Source organism: Macaca mulatta, chromosome 3 (assembly GCF_049350105.2).
Source record: "Macaca mulatta isolate MMU2019108-1 chromosome 3, T2T-MMU8v2.0, whole genome shotgun sequence".
In the NCBI taxonomy this organism is placed as follows: domain Eukaryota; kingdom Metazoa; phylum Chordata; class Mammalia; order Primates; family Cercopithecidae; genus Macaca; species Macaca mulatta.
The window spans coordinates 9,187,934-9,205,535 of record NC_133408.1 but is presented as its reverse complement, the minus strand read 5'-3'; the positions used below and the strand labels follow the sequence as shown (position 1 = coordinate 9,205,535).

The following is a 17,602-nucleotide window of genomic DNA, read 5'->3' as shown; positions in this document are numbered from 1 at the left end:
ATGGATGGATCCATAGGTAGATGGATGGATGGATAAATGGATGTATGGATAAATGGATAGATGAATAAATGGATGGATGGATAAATGGATGGATGATAGATGCATAGGTAGATGGAGGGATGGATAGATGGATGGATGGATGAATGCATGCATGCATGCATAGGTAGATAGATAGATGAATGGATATATAGGTAGATGGATTGACTGATTAAATAAAATGCTGAAGTTAATAGAATTCTCTGTTACTCTGTATGCCCATATGTTCTTCATGGCCACATGTAAGGTTAGCCTTATGATGGAAGATTGGCATTAGTATTGTTATTTTTATTTCAGCTTGTGCCTAGGTTCTGTGTTCTCACATGTTCCCCATAAACATTCACATGGTCCAGTGTGCAACTATGAAAGAAGCTTCCCATCACCTGTGCCTCCCAACCTCACCCCACTCACTGCAATCTGAGGAAGAAATCCAACACCAAACAAACACTAGAAAGTACCTTGCTGGCATGGGCTTCCCTGTTAACTGAACTAAAATTCTATCTCTAGGACTCAGTGAACTGACAAGTGTTATTGTTTCCAAACTTGAGCTATGTTCACCCCATCCAGGTGCATTTCTACCAGCAATAAACTTATTGATAGTAAGAGCACACCACATCACAAGGAACAGCAAATAGCAGACATATCTTTGCACCTTCACACAGCAGCACAGAAATTATATCTGGTACTCGATTCAGTGTCAGGTGGTGTAAGCACTTCATCAACAAATGAATAACAGAAGGGGTAACCGAGCAGCGACAAATATTTCGTTAAGTTCTGTAACCAAGATAGGAGATAGATTCTCACACTTGATTGCTGGGAATACATACATCCTATAAAAGCCAAGAAAGTTAACTAAGTGGCACAAACCTTATAGCTTATCAGTACGATGCAAGGCACTTCAGGAAAACTGGCCTGATAAAACTTGGTTTCCTAGGAACAAACTAATTAAATTATATTTATTCAAGTAATCTAAACTATTTGACTACTCAAGTGGTTGGACAATAAAATAACTAGAATAAGATTCAGAAAAGCCTAGTGCCTACATTGCTCTCCCTGGGAGGTGCAGCAGCACTTCGAGGGCACGCAAATTGTTTAAGATATTTTAAGGCAGCTCAGGATCTCTGCATACGTTCTAGTGAAAACACCAGATCTTGAAGGAACTGAAGTGCATGGCTTGTGTGTCCCACAATTCAAACATGAGAGGAGATGAGAACTCCCGTATTATAAGATGACTTTGCACATGATCCTTCCTAGAGGTGAGTTTTCAGGTAAAACAGAGGAAGCTCCCTGTCGGAGTGCAACCATCAGGAAGAGGACCTTGATGTGGGCCACCTTGGCCCCTCACCATGGAACTTCATTCCCTGATGTCTTCTGACAGAACACACGTGGTGAATGTGTGTTCCTCCCTTCTCCAAACTGTGTAAGGACCCTGGGAGGTAAACTGTTTTTCTCAGTTCACTGGTGCAAAACCATCTCAGATAAGTCAATCCGCTTGCCTCAGGTCATTGAATTAGTAAGTAGCAGCTCTAGAATTTGAATCCACAGCTAAGACTAAACCTACTTTTCTCCCTCACACCCCCATGGACTTTACTCCTTGCCAGGAAGAAAGAATGTAACAATTCAGTGTCCCAAGGCAAGAATTACAACTTCAGTTCAATTTTGCTGTTGGTGTCCACAGTGTAAAATGAGATTTGACTGGCAAGATAAGACATACCAATTTGAAAAACTAAGCAATTTGAAAAACAAAACATAATGACGTTTGCCCAAGAGATTGCAATGATTGTTTAAATTGATAACCCAAGTATTCTTTCTGATGTGTGTACTAGGTGATACATGTTATTTACTGATTGATACATGGTAAGGCTGCACCTTTAGATTTACTGCTGCCTACTAAGTACACACAGATTTCAGAAGGGAAGTGAGCAGAGGTGAGTTTTCAGTCATAACTTTCACTCTGAGTTAGGGTAACCACAAGGGCAAACCAAAGCCAGTGGAACCGAATGAATGACAGACAGGAAATATTCTCCAGCATGTGATCAGGAATAAATCCATGGGGGTGAAACAACTCCAGGAATTTTTCTTAATGAAGAAGGAAAGAAAATACAGTCGCTGCATGTCTAGTCCATATAGGTGTGATCAAACACTGAGGAAACTGAAGCCTGACCTTGGCTCAGTCATAATTCTCTAGCTTTTATTCTTCAGGTCAGACAGTCAAGGAGAAGAAAAATAAGAAAAACCAGTACCCTGTTATTAGGCACTCTTTATCATCTCTTTTTCAGCTGGAGTCTCTGTCATCTCTACGTGCGCATTTGATAAGCTGAAGCGCGATGATAGAATAAGATGATCTTGGACAACTTTCTCTTCGAATTCATTTTTAGCTTAATATATTTGCTGTGGCTTCTCTAGGAAATGTTTGTTGAATTAGCCCCTGTGCCTTGCTAGGGCTGATAAGGAATAGGTGAGATTTAGTAGTCGAGAGTTTGAGTTCACAACACCCTCTTTCTATACTCCTGCTAGTCCTTCAGTGTGAAGTCTCTTAGATTTTTATGACAACTCGGCTGAGATCTTTCACTTTACATAACTTAGCCAATTTGCATTGCTCAGTTTTTCCACAATAACTAGAATATTTGGCAAAAGGGTACAATTTTGCAAAGGGAAACCTTCCAAAGTGAAAAACCTAGTTGTTTACCCAGTTCTCCTGCTAATAATAAATACCAAAGATGAGACCTGGGACTTCTCCTAGGCCCTCTTGCATTGATGCCAGGTAGAAAGAGGGGTATTGGTGCAGAATTAGGGTTTGAATGACATTCTTCTGTGTGGATATTAGAGGGATAAACTATATGGATTGATAGGGAAGTGGTTCAGGATGTTACAAATGAGGACATTGTAGCCTAATAATATCACTACATGCTGGAGCAAATAAAGGGCCATAAAACATGCAGTGTGCACCCAGCTAGCTCTTCCAGAGGCCAAGAACTAAACTTGGAAAAGGGTGAAAGAGGCCTGATCTATGCTCAGGAATTGAAATGTCATAGCAAGAAATATCAGGACAGGAGAGATCTGGAGGTTCACATTCTTCAGACAGTTTGATGGAACTTGGTGATGAAGGACATGCCTGAATCCAGCAGGTAGAATCAAACACCTGGCCTGTCCATTGATATTGTCAACTTGAAGGGCAGATATTCCATTGGCTCGGTGATTTGTTTTTAAAGCTGGAATGTGTGATTGATCATCAATCAAGCACCAATTGCTAAAATATGAAAATGGAAGGAAATGTAGAATGAATCACTACTTTTGTTTTCCCCAATTGATCTTTGAAATTATTCAGGGTGATAATCACATTTTCTGTAATATTCTATTTCAAATATTGTAAAGTGGGTCTTGGAGGGTTGGGTTCAAAGTCAATCTGTTGTATGTAAGACAATGTGTCTGGCCATCTGGTAGAGATAGGGTCCACGGCACACATACCTCACCGTCTGGCCTAGGAGGCTCTCTGTACACTTGATGCAGAGTTAAACCACAATAAGACAACAATAGAAGAGGTGGGGGTAATACAAGCCAGCACGCCACACATTGCCTGATGAATGATCCAGTGAGGCTTTCAAAGCAAGGCAGGATTTCTCTGGTTGCAGTGGGCTGGAGAAGGTAACTATACTTAGCAGATACTGCTTTTCTATTTGCCAGCCCACACTGTCAACGGTGGCAAACAGTCATTATCATATCCCTTCTTTGATGGGAATTGCCACAAAATAGTTCACTTGGTAAAAGCCTGTCTGAGGTGAACCAGGCACAAACGGTGTGTATTTAATATGTGGTGTAAGGTTGCACCAACAACAGTAAAGGAATAAAGTTCAATTTGAATAAGGCAAGAGGAAACCGGATCACCCTTGGGTTCATCTCAGGGTTGCTTCACAGTTTCTCAATTCTGAAGCCATGCTGCTGATAGGGACCTAGAATCACCAACTAACTCCAGTAGAAGTTTAAAGGACACTTCCATACGGAGCCCCTATAGAGCGAGGTGGGCACTTCATGCACCCAACTTTTAAGTATATACATTCCCACCTGACAAAGTTAGATTTTACAGATGCCGAGGCACGTGTGCACTCAGTGCTAACAAATTAGGATATCAGGCCTGTATTAATGCTTTCATTTTCCAATTATTTTTTATTACATTTAACAGCCGACTTCAAAAGAGCTGAGGACACACAGAGGAATAGGGTGACCCAGCATCGCAATTTGCCAGCGAGTAGGGGATTTCTTAGGATGCGGGACTTTAAGTGTTAAAACCAGGGCAGTCAGTGGAAAACCAGGATCGTTGGTCACCTTACACAGGGATGACTTGAAGGTAACATTTTTATTAAGTAAGTTTTGCACTTTTGGATAATTTTTGAACCATCTTGTTTAAGGAGAACTTCGGTAAAATAATTTCCATGTCTTCCTGAGGAGGAACGCTTTGTGTTGAGGACGGTGGGTGGTGGGAAGATGGGGAAGCCTCCAGTGGAAGGCTGGAGGTTGCTTTCAGCCCCATTTGCTTCTCCCAAGGGAAAGCTAAGGGACAAGGGGAGACAGGCGATTCTATAACCAAAGCCATTTTTCTTGTGATTTCTGGCTGTCTAGACTCCATGAGGCTAAGGCTAGAGTTACATTGCTAAGCTGTCCCAGAGGTCAGATCACTTGGTTCTTTTAATCTTTACTTAAATAATCTTTAATTATTTGCTCTTCATTTTTCCTGGAATGTCAACAACCCTACTTTGTCTCCACCTATGGAAATCTTGTGGCCTGCACTCAATTGTTCCCACCCCTGGAAGGCTACCTTCAAACTCCCAGGTAGAGTCAATTCCCCTTCCTGTGGGCTTCTAGAATATTATGGTCCTATAATACTTATCACACTATATCATGGTTAGCTATTTGTCCATCTTTCTGCTGAACTATACAATTTACTCCAGTTTAGGAACTGGAGGGTCTTTGGAACTCAGCAAAGAGAAGGCATCTGATTTAGTTACTAATCAAACTAAATTGACATGATACCAATAACAAAAGTTTCTATTAGTAACAAGAAAGCCCTGCTAGGATTCTCCTGGCATTTTGAGGAAAAGACCATATGCATAATAAAATCTCGTGCATCTTAAATGGAATTCCACATTTTAGTGCTGAAATTCACGATTTCCCAATCACAATTGGGAAACTGACAGAGTGGAGGAGGATGGGAATATTGAGGGAGTGGGGAGCGATGGTTAGGGGTAGTGACAGCACCCGCACCATGGATTGGAAAACATTCCAGCACTCACAGGATTAGCCATCGTAGCCAGTGCTGCTGGGAGTCTGGCCCAAGCCCTGTGAATGTTCTGCATTGCTTCTGAGAGCCCATTCCTGTGCTTCTGTGTGTGTATTAATTTTAACAGCCTGCTGCCCCTACCACCATCTTCATAAAATTGCCCTTGGGCTATGGGAGCCGCTTCCACTTCCGTTGCAGATGCAGGAAGCCAGAGCCCTTGGGAAATTGCATGTTTCCTTTCTACTCTCAGTCAAAGACTGATGGGCAGCATCACGGAAGCCCAGCTCTCTTACCAAGGATGCTATTTTCACTCCAGAACTCCCTCCCCAGGATTAGGCAGGGACTGGGTCTTGTCCTTGTCCTAAAATTGTACCCTGGCTTCTTCCCTTGCTGACTTGCTTTCCCCACACCACTTTGGGTTCCTCCTGGGAGTACTACTTTAACAAATTGCGTGTGCATTTTTGTTTCAACGTCTACTTCCATATAATCTAACCCCAGACAAGATTTTAATTTTGTGGCTTCCTAGGGCAAGCTTCTTGCTAGAAAGACCCAAAGGCAAGTAGGTCCTCACTTCTGGCCTGTGAGGTCTGGCAATGGGTACACGTTATTCTTCAAGACTCACCTATATTTCAAGGGATCATTTTCAATACCTCCAGGATAAGGATGGTGAGAACAAACTGGAGACAGCTGGCCATATCATGCTGCACCTGTGGAGGGCTCTTTAAGCTGCTAGATTCACAGGAGAGTCTGATGAAGTTTTAAGAACTATTGTAAGCTTCCATAAATAGCTCCATATCTAACCCAACTTAAATAGAATTTATTCCAAGGTAAAAATATTTTTTTCCCTCTCATCACAGTTTAAGGTTTTTTATGTCTTGATTCAAGCCAAGATGAGGATTGGAAACATTATAGCAATTTTTTTTTCTTTTTTGGAAATTATTCTTGGGAAACAGTTCTCTTGAAAAAGTTGGTTCTTATGAACTCTTCTGCCCGGTATTCGGATGTCTTTTCAGATCTTTGTAGAAAGATTTAGACTTCTATGTATTTTCTATGCAAATTTGACACATGTAAGAGTATTTCTTTCAGTTAACTGTGGAGATGGGGGTGGGGGAGCGGAAAGAAAGAAACACAATTTGCTGAACAGTCATTTATATTTGTTTTTATTTTCGGCTAAAAGGTCAGTAAAATTAACCATGTTCAATTGTGAAATGATTAGCTATGTTATTTCATGTAATCTTATACAGTCGATTTCCCGCTCTACTCCTTAGAACCAGATTGTGAAACAGATTTTACTCATTGGATGAGAGAGCGATTGGATGGTAGAAAATATTATTTTGTCAGGATTAACAGTTTGTCATATTTCCCTTAGTCAGCTTCAGAAATTTCCAGAAATACTTAGATCATTCAGTTGTTAAAGCATGCTAAACAAAGCCTGGCCTTTATGACAGAAGTCACATAGACCCACATTTTAGAATTTCCCCACTCACCGCTCAACCCTGCAGTCATACATTTATAATGTCTCATCTCCTTTGGTAAACTGTCAGATCTGCAGACTCAAAATCTAATTGTTGACATATCACCAAATGAAAAGTAACAAAAACAGGTAAACATCACCAAAATCAAGAACATTGTCTTAGCATTTAAACTTTAAAATGTATTTATACTACTCTGGACTCATTTTCTCCTTCCATCATCTTTAAGATTGTTATGAGTATCTGCTCTACTGCTTATGGTCCTGCAAGAACTAAAACTTCCAGGAGTATTAAACTATGGTTATAATCCATGCAGTGTGTAACTCAATGCTGAGAAGAAGCTACGCATGCGTATGTATGCTCAAAATATAAGAATTTAAGAAAAATGTATGATGATGAAAAATGCATGGAAAGAGCTCAAAACAGCTCTGTAGCTGTGTGACTTTGCACAAATCACTTACATTCTTTGGCTTCCATCTCCTTGCCCTTAAAATACAACTAATCAAGCCTACATTTTGGTCTGAGCATGGAATTAACAACATTTCTGGCAGTGTTTTACAAATTGAAAAAAGGTGTTCAAATGTTAGTTTATTAAGTAAAGCTGAGGCTGGAAATACAGATTAAATATAAGGAGATAGCTAAAGTTCCATGGTAACAAATCATATCTTCCATATGTAATCTTTTATCAACCCACTTGACAAATACGCATATTTTTTGAGGGACTATGATGTGCCAGATATTGCTGGAAAGATGTTTGGTGAACGAGACAGGTACCATTGAGCTCTAGACTGGAACACAGATGGTAAACGGAAAAGCTTCAGGGCCGCTTCAGGCAGTGGTAAGTGAGATACACAACAAAAGGGAGTCTTGGGGCACGGAGTTGGATCGGGACCAGATCAGGTAAGGACTTCCCACAGGAGGTGCCATTCAGGCTAGGACCTGAACAATGAGTCAGCTCGGTGAATGAAGGCCAGAGGGGACCATTCCAGGCCGAGGAAACAGCCCCTGCAAATCATCCCACCTGAGCAGCTGGTATATACTCAGATCCTTTACTTCTCAGTTTTCCCTCTTTCATCGTTCTTCACCTCTGTGCTTAACCATTTTCTATGAGACTTTTAGCATATCCTCGCGGGAGAACTGATTCTAGACTGCTGGAGTAAAGCTGCACCAGCTTTAAGAAGTCCAAATCTTGTGTGGCTTCTTTATCCTCCTGCCCTAAACCCCTGGGAGCCCAGTGTCTGCTTTCCAGGGTCACCATTTAAGCTCCCAGGCTGAAAAGGAGTCTCTTGCTTCCAGGGAAAGGGCAAAAGAGGAGACTGAGGCATACCATCTCCACTGGGAAAACAGAAATGGAATGATTAGGGGGAGAAAATGAGGAGGTCTCAACCCTTCCTTCCTAAAGGCAGAATGACACCCCATCCCTTCCAGCTCCCATTTAGTTCAAGCACCCAGAGCAGCAGCAGCAGCTGCACTTGGGGTGAATTGCGGAGCCCAGTACTCTGGTGAGAGGAAGTATCATTCATTTCCAACAGAAGCAAGGCGTTCCTCACCCTGTCTGCTCTATGTCAAACCAGATGCAGTGGCCTGGCCCCACCGAGGTGCCTGGGCAGGGGACGTGTGGGTGTATCATTGTCTCCCATGGGAAAGAAACCCTTTGTGTCTCTTGGCATTGCCTTTGGACCAGTGTAGAGGGCTCTCTCTAGGTGAAGTACTTATGAAAAATCCATTCCATCTCTTAGGATTGAACACGGTCCCCATGCACTCTGGCCATGAGAAGGCCAGGAGAGCACATGAGCCTTGGGCTGGCCTCCCTTGATGTGGTGGCTGCAAGAGTCACTTTGCGTAGGATGGACATATAACCCCATTCCCGAAGGAAGCTTCCTGCTTCTGCTTCTGGAGATCTTCCATTAGAAGCCTGCTTCAAGGATGCAGTTCTGACCATTTCTCATAAAGATGCCAGACTATGCAAGAATGCTGGAACCCAGATTCCAACACATATCCCCAAGCCCAATTTCCATGATCCAGAAGAACCCAATTTTGCCCGTGTCTATTCAACTTCTTCATACACACACACACACACACACACACACACACACATATATAAAATATATATTTATCAGGGAAAATAGGGGTGATGGAAGAAAAATCAGCTCAATAAGGGGGTTGAGCTAAAAACATGAGTTTCCCTCTGTGGCACTTTGCTTAAGTATGTTTAATATAGGTATAGTCTATATGGGTTCGTTCTGATTCCCCCAGGAGGCAAGAGGTTTTGTTAATATTCATTTGGGGAGGAGAGAGGAAAGAGAAAAAGAAAACATGGGATAAAGGAGAGATTGTTAGAAAAGGTAATCTGGTTATTTATTTATAGTTTACTTAGCCAAAGGGACCTTAAAAAGGTTTGATAAGAATGGCCCAAGTTTCTTCAAAGATTAACTGGCATTCTTTAAAAAGGCATCAGTTTTCTTTCGCACAGGTGTTTGGAGAGCCTGGACTGGATGCCCACTAGAATCCTGTGCTGGTCTGCAGATTTCCTGAAGACCTTAAGACATGCTGACATCATGGTCTCCTTTCTCAGATTCCTTCTCTCTCTCTTTCTCCCCCACTCTCTCTCTCTGTCTGTCTCTCACTTTCTCTCCTTTCCTCCCTCCCTCCCTCCTTCCCTGTCCCTCCCTCCTCTGCCCAATGTCTCCCAATCTCTTTCTTTCTCTCTTTAGTTCCTCCAGGTAATTCTTACTTAAACTTGTACCAACTTGTTTTTGACTGACAGTGAACAGTGAGAGAGTTTTCTTCATTTTGAGGAACCCTAAACACCTATCTTTCCCAAGGCAACCTGTCTGGACTGAGCATTTCTGTGACTTGACATAACTCCCCATCCAGCCAGGAGTCTGCACTCTTCCGTCTTTGCAGGTAAGAGGTACACGGTGCTTATGTCAACTCTGGGGCGTGTGGCATGCTGGAGGTAGTTTTGAAAAACTTTACTTCTAAAGGTAATGAAAACATTTGATTCTTTTAAAACTTATTTAAATCATTCAAGACGCCCGTGCTTATCTGGGGGAATTTACAAGTGCTGTTTGCATGTGGAAAATGGGATTTTACTTAATGATGGGACAAAAAAAGTGTTTTATTCTTGCTCGTGAAACAATATCCAGATGTTGTCTTGTTTGCTGTGGGTCTACGGGGGTCTAGCTCGCGGGAGAATTACTCCGACTTCCCTTTGCAAGGGTCTGTCAGAGCAAGTTTGTTATTGATTTTCAGCGATTGCATAGTTCTTTGGCTAATTCTGAAGCAGTTACTTTCCTTTGTCAGTGGGGAAATCAGTTTGGATTGCCGTAAGGCGAAACCTCGCTGGAATATTTTAAAATCTGTTACCTATCCTTATAAGAAAAGTTATGTAAGTTTTCTGTGGTAGGTGTATGGAATGTAAACAGTCCTGACTTTGGAAACATTATGAACTGTGTTCACGACCCATGATTGATCTGTTTTTTAATCTGTGTGTAATTTCGTGAGAGTTTAGACTATCCTCAGCTAATAAATGTTATACTGGGTGAAATTTCCACGTTGCTCCTGTAACGCCAACGTTTGTCTCCTCTGTACTTCCGCATTTAGTCGCTTGAAGGAAATAAGAATTTATTGTTCAATAGAGGTTTATTGACCTCATAATTTCTTTAACCCACAGGTTAGAAAACTTACAACGAATGTAATATTTAACTGTGGAAAACTAAAGACCAAAAATGTGTACCATTAATTCAAATGTTTAGATTTATTTTTATCTGAACATATCTTAATCTTTTTCCCTTTAACCTGTAAGAGGGATTTTGAAAAAAAAATCCAAGTGATTCTTAATATCCATTTTTTTTGCAACCTCAGGATCACACACACACACTCACACTCATGCATGATCAACTGTTATCCCCAATCCTATCTTATTTTGTCCTCTCATGAATGTTTAAACAAATATGAAACAATCAGTAGTAATAGCCTTAGGTGACAAATTCTGTCCTATTTAAAATTGTCCTAAAAATCAAAAGAAAAGTGTCCCATAAAGGTATAATACATTTTTAAATACCATCATTTTGTGAAAACTAAATACAGTATCAGAGACACTTCCAGCCGAGTAATTAAGTAAGTAAGCACTTACCTCACACACAGCTTCCCCGGGCGCTGTTCTTTCTTTCCATACCTTCTAGGATTTTACTTTTTAGCAGTTTTTCTCTTTCTCTAACTGTTAATATAATAAATGACCATCCACCCAGAGGTAACAAGGCAAGTCTTCCCAAAATACTGAAGAGTAGAAGAGTTTAACCAAATTGTCGGTAGCAGCATGTCAGAAACGCTCATCAAATAACGGAACAGACTTTTCTTCACTGAATTAAATAAACGTATAAATAGTCTGGGGATTTTAGAGAAATTGCCTTAGTTGAACTTTGTGATTCTGGTTGCTTAAGGAAAACACATTTTTCTATAAACGTCCCCTCTCCATCTTTCCACTCCTTCCTCCCACTAACAGTTGTGGTCATTTTACAGAAAGTCTTGTTTCCCCAATTTCCTCTCCTCACACTTCTCACCAGTGCAGACAGCCAGTGTTTTGGGGGGAAAGAGAGCAAGACCCCAGGCTGCATATGCCAGCAAACCTGAGAAGCCAACAAAAGCAGGTCTCCGGGCTCTTTCCCACAAGGCTCAGCACAACCTCACTCTGCTTCTGCATCGAGGAAATCTCGAAAGGGCTGTGCTTTCTTGGGGCGTGTGTGTGTGTGTGTGTGTGTGTGGTGTGCGCAATTATATACCTGAATAACAATGACATACTCGGTACAAGAAAACCCACCAATATGTGACTTTAGACATGGAATAGAGAGGCAAAGTTATTTGGATTTAATCAGTACATGCCAAATCCTTGAAATATCATTTCCTGTCCAATCTCCTCTCATCTGTTTAGAGACTCGAAGCAACCCACGAACTTTTTTGCATACTTTACCTCAGAGTTCAGGGTTGCTTATGAAATGTAGTTGCATGGTGGATGCGTCAGTCTTAGAGCCAACCTAACAGTCCAGAGACTGAGCTGTAAGCATGACAAAGCTGTAAATGACTGGTCCTTGGGAATGCGTGTTGAGGGCATATATACCTCCCTAATCATTTTCTTCAGTCTTTAATATGTAAGTCATACAGTTATCGTTATTTTTTTTCCCTGCAACAATTCAACCATTGCACCCCAGATTAAATCGTGCATCTCTAAATGTGTTGTTTTAATTCTTTAATTCTTTCAATCTCACACTGAAAATTGTCAGAAAGCTATTACATGAGTTAATATTAACTTTTATATCCGCAAAGATGAGTTTGTTGCTTATTCATGGGCAAATACAAGAGGCAAGTCAGTCAGAGGTTATTGTCTGTCTTCTCTCTTTTCTGTCCTTTACCTTTATCTCATAAAAGCCACCTCGGAAGTGGGACTTCTGGTGCAGTTGATGGTGGGATAAGGCCGGGCAGGTCTGGATCTAGAACAAAGTGAACCAAGGGTGGGCCTTACTCTGTGCCCCTCAAGGATGCAGTGCCCTGGAGGGAGACAGGTCTGACCCAACACACCTGGCTCAGGTAACTTCCTGGTGCCAGTTTTGCAGACAGGTGAAGGAGCAGTGTGACCCAGTAGTAGCTCCAGAGACAAGCAATCTAAGAAGTGCTAAATCTTCCCCAAAGGAACACAGGGAGCCTGCTCCCACCTTTAAAAGGAGAACTAAGGGCAGAGAGGGAGAGAAACTAAGTTATAATTTATAAATAAGGGTTTATAAACATTTAGGAAATGCAAATTCTTTCTTGGAACCTTTATTTATAACTTAGTTTCTCTCCCTCTATGTCCTCGATTCTCCATTTAAGAAGTTTTCTTTGCTAAATATTACTCTGTTGAAATGAAAGAAGAAAAATGAGAGAACAGATATTTCTGATAAAAAGACAGGCAAGAAAGTTGAACTTGACAAGTATAGCCTCTGGAACACATCTCTGGATTAATTCAGATGATAGTAGGGGGATCTCCACTCATCGTAATGCAGCTGGAATACACATAGTGAATTCTGTCACATTCCCAGGGAGAATTTCAGTCAGAAACACCTGTGCTGTTCTCACAAGGGAAAGGTCAGAGCTCCATGAGGAGTTTGTGTATCTGCATTTGTCTTGATGGGCATTGTGCCCTAACTACAGAAGAGATCAATAAACCAATGCCACCACCATCCAATTTGAATCCAGAAGTTCACACTTGACCTAATTCCAGAATACAGTTCGTGCTTCTAGAAGTAAAATTCTAAAGCACACAATTCCAGATATTTTAGCCACTATACAAAGATGAATCAGGGTCACATGATCATGCTCACGTCAGAAGATGCAGGAGAAGGACAAAGGTTTGCATTTTGATACAAAACACGCATGTGCCAGCCACCCGATCGTTTACAGTAGGGAGCAGTTGAGTGGAAGGGCATGTCTGTACTACCTTAGGACTGAGGACCTACAGAGAGAACACTGGAAAGAATTAGCAACAGAATAACCCAGGTTTTGTTTGATTCCGTCTCTACCACCCCACAGCTCGAATTCAGAGCAGTCAATGTGTAGGGATCCACAATGAACCAGCCAAGCAGGCCCTCTCGTAGTAGCCTGGCCAGAAGTCACAGCAGCTGTGTTGGCCGCTGATTCCCTCATTCAGAGTTCAGACATCCTGAGCCTGTCCACGTCCCTGGGATTACAGATAACACGGATCCTCAGAGTCACCGCTGGGCCATCAAACAAAAACGAGGGTGACGCAGAGAAGGAACACTGCAGCGGGGAGTGCAATTCTTAGGATGCCTGGGTTTTGGTTTCACTCGCATCCTGCTTCAGTCGGAGCTGCCCTGGTGTCGGGCAGATGGCTATGGAACTCATGTGCATTTTTTCCAGTGTCTGTACTGGAGGCTGGTGAAGATTTTACGGACCCTTAACACTGCACAATTTGGGGGCTTTCTTTAGAGGAAACAAATGCAAAATTAGGACTGTACTATTAGGTACAAGGATTTGGATACGACCTGAGCAAGTGAGGAACCCTGAAGCTGAAGTTTCATTAAGTTCTTGATAAATGCACTCTGTGTCATACATAGCAAAGGCCTGATACTTGTCTCTTGAATGAATGATTGAATTAACTTATATAAATTTTAGCTGCTGGCTGCCCTCTCAATAACTGAAAAATGATAAGCAAAAAATACCAATCATGCTTATCCATATCTAGTGATATACGGAAAACTGATCTCAATGCTGTCTAGAATGTTTCTCGCTTCATTGGTACCTTACCATGAAAGGTAGATCCTTGTACTTGAATCTTTAGGTCATATCTCAGCCCAAGGGTAAGATGCTATCAAAGCCGCATTTCCTGTGGTAGAGTATGTGAGTACTGAAATTAACTGTGCACTTTTTCCACTTGAGGAGCCCCCAACTTAAAACTTAAAGAACGTTATGCTAGTTGTGCCACTAGACCCTAGAATGGTATTGAATGCATGAATAATAAGCATCTTCTCGAGCAGACTTGAGGGCTTGCCCCAGTGGAATATCTGTGTCTCTGGTGAGAAGCCTTCCTCTTTATTCCTTAGTTTCTATTAACGCTGTTTCCAATTTTTGATAGCAGTTAATTGTGTCATTTCTTGGTAGAAATGCTGGCTAAACCCATGCCTACCAGGACAAATAATGTTCTCACTCAGTGATGTTTACATTTTCAAATATTTGCAGATTGATATCTTGCTTCATCTTAGACCTCTTTGCCAAAAAATGCAAGGTCAGCTTCTTGAATCTTGCTTTCTTATTTCCTAAGTTATCCTTCATATCTATTCCAACCTTTAAAGGACAAATTTGAAAAGTTTATCCTTTACTTTGACAGTTCACGAAATTTGGCATCATTTGTACTCTTCCTACCAATGCCATTCCCACATGTCTGCTAGGAGGTAAAGAAAATGTAATGAACCCTGGAGCACCTGGCTGCTGCAACCAGCATGCTCTGAATACTAAGAAATGGGAACCCTGCCCTGTCTTTTTTATGTTGTCAGAAGTTCATGGAAAGAATTTATAAATGGACAGTGAGCTGTATTACATACGGACATACACATACAAGTGACAAAGGCAGTGTGGGTGTGTATTTAGCTAGGACATTAATAACAAAACTGACTGTGTAGGTATAGAGAGGCTATCCCAATGTCAACAACATCAGAATACAATGGTGCTGTATTTTGAACATCTTGTTTAACATATTTCAAGTCTATAATTTTGACTTATAGTCCATATTAAAGGTTAAGTGCAGGCCAGGCGCGGTGGCTCATGCCTGTAATCCCAGCACTTTGGGAGGTCGAGGCGGGTGGATCACGAGGTCAGGAGATCGAGACCATCCTGGCTAACATGGTGAAACCCTGTCTCTACTAAAAATCCAAAAAATTAGCCGGGCGTGGTGGCGGGTACCTGTAGTCCCAGTTACTCAGGAGGCTAAGGCAGGAGAACAGCTTGAACCTGGGAGGAGGAGGTTGCAGTGAGCTGAGATCACACCACTGCACTCTAGCCTGGGCAACAGAGCAAGACTCCATCAAAAAAAACCCACAAAATTACGTGCACACAAAACAATTGTCCTCTAAACAGTGTTTTTAAAAAGTGATGTTGTAGTGACATTGATATCTGACTTTTTTTTTTTTTTGAGATGGAGTCTTGGTCTGTCACCCAGGCTGAAGTGCAGTGACATGACCTTGGCTCACTGCAACCTCCACCTCCCAAATTCAAGCGATTCTCCTGCCTTAGTCTCCCAAATAGCTGGAATTACAGGCACCTGCCACCACGCCTGCCTAATTTTTATATTTTCAGTAGAGATGGAGTTTCACCATGTTGGCCAGGGGGATCTTGAACTCCTGACCTCAAGTGATCTACCCACCTGAACCTCCCAAAGTGCTGGGATTACAGGCATGAGCTACTGTGCCTGGCCGACATTGACATCTTAACGTCACTCCTTGAAAAGAGTTGAATGTAATGTCACATGACTTGATTCTTATCAACAGGAATGCTGTGATAATCCGATTAAGAAACACTCAGTGTCTTGGTTCCTGGGCCCTATGAACAGAAGAAGGCTAGCTTCTCCCAGGCAGGCCAAAGCTGCTTTGAGGAGGGAAAGGGGAGGTGAAGTCTCCACTCCATTGCCACCAGGATACAGCTGCCTGAGAAGTAGGGGAGGACTCAGTATAGGGGAGGACCCTATACTTCCTGTCTCAGGAGTCAGGGGACAGGGGTGATTCTGCTAGTGAGAAGGCAGGAGGGAGTGTCCTGAAACACAGTTGAATTTGACAGCAAAGCACTGTCTTTCTATCCTGGGAAGTTCTGTGGTGAGCGGAGTCCTGTGAGGGTCCTGGTAACTCCATCCCTGCAAGAAATAAGAAGGTCTGCACTCAAATACGTTCAGAAAACCCTTCCTAGTTTAGGCCCCTCTTGAACCTTCAAAGCAATCATTAACATTTAAAAAACCCCAAGAAGTTCTGCAGCAAAGACGTTCTTTAACTTTGAATCTGAGTTGTACATCCATTTTGGACCACAGAACTGTCCACCACTTCCTCCCTGACCACAACTATGATTCCCTGCTCTGACTAACGTTTCACACAACCCCGCTGGGGATGCTTTGGCCAAGTGTGATGGGTGTGGGGTGGCAAGGCATCATGCGATCCAAGAAAGAACATGTGTGATGTCCACGTTCCATTTAGGTGTAAGTTGTACTACCGGGGCCTGACTACCCCTGCATGTGACTGGCCAGCCTTCAGGTTTGCAAAGTGGCTGCTTACAGTCAGCCCCAAAGAATTTTTTTTTTTTACTTTCTTTCTCTTCATTTCTTCATATCCACCTTATTCCTAAAAGAATTTAAGTGAATTTACAAAGATACACACACACACATCATGAAATAAAAGAAAAAAAAGAGTAAATCTCGAAAAGGTCATTTGATTAAATCATTTACTTACAAATCTGATCTATTTTTTAAAATCACAATTAAATGCACACAGATCCACAGTGGCAGAATCTTACTTTTGAGCTCAACATTAGATAGAGATCTTAACTACGTTTGAACTTAACTTAGCTTCCTACTTGAACCTAGGAATCAACTGGGCACTCACTGAATGTCATTTTATGTGCACTATATTTTACAATTCTTTTGAAAGACAATGTCCATTTTCCTCTGTGGATCTTTTAAATTTTATTTCACCTTTTACACCCCTTTATGTATAATTTGTTTATACTGAGATTGTAAACTTTCTTCACTGGCTTAGACTCAGGTCTGGCACTAGCCTAAGGGAATAATCTCTGGTCCATCAGGCCTGGGCTGGGAACCCTCTGTGGGATTCCTTCCCCATTCCTGGAGATAGCTGGTTCGCCCTGCTTGGCCCCGCTTTACAACAGCCTGCTTACTTGTCCCTTTTCCCTACAGGGCTACAAACTCTTTGACAATGGAGATTTTACGTAATTATTTATTTGTGCTTTCAGTGCATGGCCCAAGGTATTCCTCAAGCAATATGTATTGAATCCACATGCACTGACATGAAAGGCATAATTTTTGCTATAATTACATCTTCACTTTCACCATGAACTTACATCTACCTCGTCCTGCAAAGGCACAGCAGAGACCTTTTTATCTGAAGTCTTTTGAAAATATGTGTGTGTGAAAACGGCTAACTGGTGTGTTCTCTCCCTTGGTGAACATTACAAAGTGACAGATTGGCTGCTAGAATTGTGTAAGTGAGGTTATTAAGGAGGGAGACATCTTATTAAGGAGTGAAAAGAAACAGGGAACCATGTGCTTAAG

The 17,602-nt window shown here is 41.8% G+C and overlaps 1 protein-coding gene and 1 long non-coding RNA gene across 3 annotated transcripts in view; one reads left to right on the top strand and one right to left on the bottom strand.

Annotated features, from left to right (window-relative positions):
• Positions 1-6,454: 6,454 nt before the first annotated feature.
• Positions 6,455-12,520, bottom strand: LOC144340125 (uncharacterized). The gene is made up of 2 exons (XR_013415842.1): positions 10,922-12,520; positions 6,455-8,118 (listed from the first exon to the last, which is right to left on the bottom strand). It is a non-coding gene; the product is annotated as an uncharacterized LOC144340125 (long non-coding RNA).
• The window catches only part of KCNJ15 (potassium inwardly rectifying channel subfamily J member 15), a 54,449-nt gene continuing 44,960 nt past the window's right edge, over positions 8,114-17,602 (top strand). The window contains exons 1-2 of one of the 2 annotated variants that reach the window (XM_015132902.3): positions 8,114-9,344; positions 9,551-9,690. The gene's annotated coding sequence lies outside the window, so the exon portion shown is untranslated. Of the gene's footprint in view, positions 9,345-9,550; positions 9,771-17,602 lie in introns of those variants that run through there. The other variant, XM_015132903.3, reaches the window with a different exon arrangement.